We start from the raw sequence: 6,004 nt of genomic DNA on the forward strand, positions 1-6,004 counted from the left end.
GGCCACATGTTGAGAAGGGGATCCATATCTCTCTGTCTCTGCTTTGGGATTTTCTGTTTTAGGGGAAATAAATAAACGTATATACTTCCACTTTTACTACCTGGCTGCTATCACACTATTTTATACATGTTACACTTATTAAAATACATACTGTTACTGGTACGTTTGGTTGTCTAACTGGATGTGTATTATTATAAATTGTAATTTATGTAATTCATTATGTTATCTTTAACATGTCACGCATGCCTCTTGAAATCAATATAAAGGAAAAACTGACACATCGACTGAGATTGTAAGAATCACAATTTGAAGACAAATGGGAGAACATTTATGAACCAACAAGCCACAAGCATTTCTTACTGACTTTTTAAAAGGGATTGTAATAAATAATGGACTAATGAGAATGTGTCTCCCATCTGCATTCTTTTATTTTATTTGTGTATTTATCTTTGTATTTGTTTTGGTATTTGTATAAATGCCTGTATTCCTTTTGTGGGCATGTTCATGTCAAATGCTGTTTTGACTTGTGAATGATTGCAAACAATAAAAACTAAAGTGAAAAGAAAATAGGTTATGTATTCCTCTTAATTTATATTTAGCTATTTTTGGCTCTTCACTTTTGCTGTAACACTTAATGTTCTCTCTGTGTGTTGAGCAAAGATGTTCTGATATCGAGGAGGAGGGGACTTTGGTACTTTGTAAAACACCTCGGGTTTCTGTTTTTGGCCCGAACACTAGAGAGTCCTTGGCAGAAGCTAAATGGACGGAAAGTAAATAAAAGTGGCCATTATGTGCCGGCTCCAGTAAATAGCTGCTCTCTTGTCTCTCTGAGCTTCAAAAAGAGGGGCGGAAGATGCGATCACGAGGAAAGCCCGTGTCCTTTCTTCTCCAGCCACTATAGAGGGGGTCTGGATCTCCTCCTCGGCCTCCCCCCTTTTCTCTCTCCCCCTTTTCAGCTTTCTCTTTCTGCTTCCTGTTTCTCTCTCTCTCCGGCTCACTTTCTGTCATTCCTCTCTCCTCTTCGTCCTTCTCCTCTCGCTGCTCGCCCGCCCAGGGTTTTCTCAAACATGCAGGAAGGGAGAGATCAATGGTGTCCTCGGAGAGGGGGAATTACACAGCTGAATTTCGATGAGAACAGAAGAAAAGGAGGAGGAAGGGAGAACAAGTAGAGGCGGGGAAGGCATGTGAAAAGGGAGAGAGGGAAGGAGGATAGTATATCCTTTAAGGAAGAAAAAAAAATGGGAGGAATGTGGAAAACTATGTAAAAGGCTGAATGAGCCCCGCAAAAAAACCTGAAATTAAAATCCTTGAACGTGATGCTTCTCGAGTGGAATCCGAGGTGTGTGTTTGCATTTTGCTGCACCGAGATAACATCCATAACTGTGAACATCGCACCATAATTTGTGCTGACAAGTGAATGTCTGTCTTATTTGCTTGCTTGTGTGTGTGTGTGTGTTTATGAGGGGGAATCTGCTGTGTTTGCATCCACACACACACTGACACACACACACAAGTGGTGAGGGAGATGAGAAAAACAGCAGCTGTACGTTAAGATTTTTATCAACAGTAAACTTTTTTCCTATCCTGGTGTGATGACGTGAAATGTGTTTTCTAATTTTGGGGCTCAAATGTGACTTTTGACCTTTGCTTAAATGACTTTTCTTCATTGTTATGCCCGAACATTCTCAAGGTGTAACTGTACTTAATGAGTGTAAATTACAAGATAAAACATCTGCCTTCACAATGATCATATTGAGATGAATGGAATATTGTTTGTGTCAATTACAAAATATAGGTTCATTTAATGAAAACACTTTTGAGAGCAGGGAAAAAACATCCTGGTTCTTTTTAGTGTATCACATTCTCACTAAGGACATTTCTTTCAGATAAAAAATAGATTTTAGATTACACTTTTCACAATGAATTCTCTGGAAAATTGCTGCCTAAATTGTGTAATTTAGTTGTGTTTTTGTGCTCCATTATATTGGGAAATTACAACTATAGGAATCCCAGAATGGAAATCATAAAAAAGTCAAACAAAAAATGTATTACTGCATGACAACAGCTACATTAAACTTTATAAAATAACAGCATGGCTTCTTCGCCCAAAATAAGACAAACTTTAGGGCAGTTTTCTTGTTAATATCACCTCAGAAACCTTCACTTCCTGTACTCGTTCTACGGCATTCTGCGCCTCCATGTGGTAAGATTTCACAAAAGACTGTGAGAAATATTATTACTTACAGGAAATGGTCAGCAGAGTTAAAAGCAAATGTGGCAAACTGTCCTCTCCTGTCCTCCTCCTGTCCTCCTCCACCTCACTATTTCAACGTCAAACCTGCTGCCTGTTTCTTGTCACGTCTCCTCTCTGTAATCCCTTTGCGGTTGGGAAAGAAAACCCTCTCACAAAAGCACTTAAAAAGCATTTCAAGACACAAACATTTAATAAAAGTTTTCTGTATCACACAGAGCTATTTACTGGGTTTGTCGAGGGCGTTCAGGCTGCTGTCTATTCTGTCTGTGATGGTGATAAATCAGCAGAGCAAGGAATAATCTGAATATTGGTGGGGTAAGGACCTGTGGTAAGTGCCACTCCTAAAATCCTAATGATGCTGCTGGCACCGGAGAGCCACATAAAGCAGCGTTTCAAATGAAAGGCCTGATTTTCTGGCAGAGAAAAGGAGCAGTGGAGGAGCCCTGAGGAGAACCTGGGATCACACCATGCTCTGAACTCTGGGCTCCAACGGCGTCAATTACCGGGAGATATACGGACCGGCCCATTCCCACCACTTTACTGAGTCCCCCTTCAGCCGCAGCCCGCCCTGACGGTAAATTATCACCCCCCCCCCCCCCCACCATCCAAGTTCTGCAGCACTTTGGAGTCACCAGTGAGACCCTCCTCTGTCTCGGTCCGAATCTGAAGGAATTCCCTCCCTCTGTGTGCCAAACCCCAAAACCTGTGCAGAGCATGCAGCTGCACGCCCATGTGGACACGCTCACTCGCAAACATTGATTTAAACACACACAAATGCGCACAAATGTTCATATGTGGGTATCCCCTGGAGCTATAGATCATGGGGAACAGGTAGAGAGTTTAGCATGCATTCACACACACACATATTCAGGCTGTATATCATGGCGGTGGGCAGGGAACGTCAGCACTCCCATACACAGTGAGCCTTATTGCAGAGTTTAATAGAGGAAAGCCAGCATGAATCCCCACAGTCATTCTGTTCCAGTCAAACACACCATTCACTACACTCCGGCCCTGTGTGTGTGTGTGTGTGTGTGTGTGTGTTAATACACACGTGAGAGTCCCTACATACTGTACATCATGTGCTTGTTTGTGTGTGTGTGGGTAGATATGTATACGATATGCAAGTATGAGAGCGTTCTGATGCAAATGTTACTGCCTGTGTGTGATGTATCTGACATCTGAGTGTGAGTGTGTGTGTGCATGCGTGCGTGTGAGTGTTAATACACACGTGAGAGGCCCTACATACTGTACATCATGTGCTTGTTTGTGTGTGTGTGGATATGTATACGATATGCAAGTATGAGAGCGTTCTGATGCAAATGTTACTGCCTGTGTGTGATGTATCTGACATCTGAGTGTGAGTGTGTGTGTGTGTGTGGTGGGATGGGGGCCGTATTGACCCATCAGTGCTGCTCTGTCACCTCTTCTCTTTATGAGTCTGGCGGTTTAAAAACACACAGAATTTATGGTCAGTTTGGGCGCTACCTCTGATGCGTTCAGTGTGTGTGTGTGTGTGTGTGTGTGTATCCTAAAAACAACTCTAATGTAGAAAGTGAGCCTTGTTTACTGTCAAAAGAGGAATCAAACACATAGACAAAGTGACGAGAGGCTTATCAACACCATGTAACTCCAACCCAAGAGGGTGTTATACTGAAAAAAATAAGTAATGAGAAATTCTTTATTATTAGAAAAGATACACTACTAGTGATTATGAAATACAGCAAAACATTTAATAAAAAAAAAGGAAATACCAGTAATGCTTTATGAAAAGGGTAGCAATGGTATGAAATGTAGTTCGTAATTCATCCCAGAAAATATCTTGTTGTCACGGTGTGCAATATTACACTTTCATATTGGTATTAATATTAATACATCTCAATATTATAATATACAATTATTACAATAAATAATGATTAATTATTGTTATCATTAACAATAACCCTTAAAGGATTGAGAACAAAATAACAATTCTAAACAGAATGATATACCAGATTTAAAATAAAATGGCATGCAACTATAACATGTGAAATAGCTAAAGCATGTTGCTCACAGCATTTTCAATTAACTTCCTAATGAAGTCAGCTGTGAGCTTTTAAAATAATGCCCTATGATCTGTGCATTCAACTCACACACACACACATGTATATCAGTGTTTTTTAATACTGTATATAAGCAAATACACAAGGACATGGTTTGATAACTGTCAACGTTTACACAGAATACCTTAAAACCAAATGCAAACCTTATTTGTGATGGTCAGCAATAATAAAGTAAAAGCTTTAACGGTTTAAGTTTAGGGTGTACATCTGAGTTGTCATCTTCAAGTAAGAACCCCCCCTGGAGATTAACAAAGTAAATTCTTCTCCCACATATTTTTGTTTAAACCTCAGATAAGCAGAGCGAACCAGACTATACGTCCTTTATCTGAGCTTCTAGGTGCTATGTAATTGTGGACGGAGTGTAATGTGTGGTCCATTCGCTTCATTAATGGGGCAGACGTGAGCCGTTCAGCCAAGAAAACGCCTATTGTTCCCGTTACCTTCCCTTTTTTTTTAATGTGTGGCATTAGTCAGGAGTTGTTAGTGCTAGACCATAGTGCTTTGCTGATGGTCAAATGACAAAGTCTTAATAGAACATAGGGGGACGGGCAGGACAAAGGTGGGCAATGTTCAGCTGGATGCAGCCAATTTCTGTGTGAGAGGCCTGCCTAAAAACCCTATTCATAGGCCGTCTAATGCTGCTGCGTAATTAAATGTGATTACTGGAGCAGAGGGCTCCTCTCTGCTCTCTGAGGGCCACACACAGGACTGCAGGCAGCGTGCATGCGCTCATTAAGGAGGCGCTAACAGATGTACACAAGCGACGACCACAGGCATACCTAAAAATCCAAGCCATCTCTCTCTCAGCGATACACAAACATGAACACAAGTACAACACCGTGTGTCTCCAGAATATAGGAAAAGTAGTATTGGATTTGGAAGGGTATAAACTAATGGGTGGTTGGTTTTTTCAGTATGTTATCCCTCAACCGAAGTAAAAACATGAATTGAAGTTGGACTTTTTTTTAAATACCTGACTTTTTTGAGCCTCCAAAATGCAAACAAACACGCGCTAAGTGACACGGCAATAAATAAAAATCAGGCGAAACTATGACCTTCAGTCAGTGATAATCAAAAAGCAAACAAGCAGAAACATAAACAAAAATCAATTATGGTTTCCATCCACACACACACACACCTTGTCTGGCCCGCTCTCCGGTCCAGTTTCCTGGGCAGACACGGTCCCCTGGTGCCCATGGGAAATAGTGAGCATGCCAGGCCCCCACAAAGGCGTCCTTTCAGCCGCCCGCATGCTTGACCTGTGCAGGGTCAGCGCTCTGCTTTGTGCCCCGCGACCCCTGAGCGACCCGGGGTCACAGCGAGGGCCCGAGGTCAAATCCAGATGCCTGCGTCTAATTTCGCTCCGACTGCGTTATCCGTCCAAATCTGCCCGAAAATGTGCCCCCGCCTACCCCACCCCTAAAACCCACTACTACCTCCGCACATGACTGAGTCCTATAGAAATACATAGGTACTCTGCAGCCTAATTGGACTACTGTGGAGTAGTGCTCACACTCGAGCTTTCTCATACTCTCTCTCACACACATGCCAGCCTGACCCCCTGTAACTGCACTAATACCCCATCCCATGGCCTTTGGTCGATCTTGAGGGATTAGGTGCAGAAAGACACACATACAAGCACAGATAC

The sequence above is a fragment of the Trematomus bernacchii genome, unplaced genomic scaffold, assembly GCF_902827165.1.
Source record: "Trematomus bernacchii unplaced genomic scaffold, fTreBer1.1, whole genome shotgun sequence".
Classification (NCBI taxonomy): domain Eukaryota; kingdom Metazoa; phylum Chordata; class Actinopteri; order Perciformes; family Nototheniidae; genus Trematomus; species Trematomus bernacchii.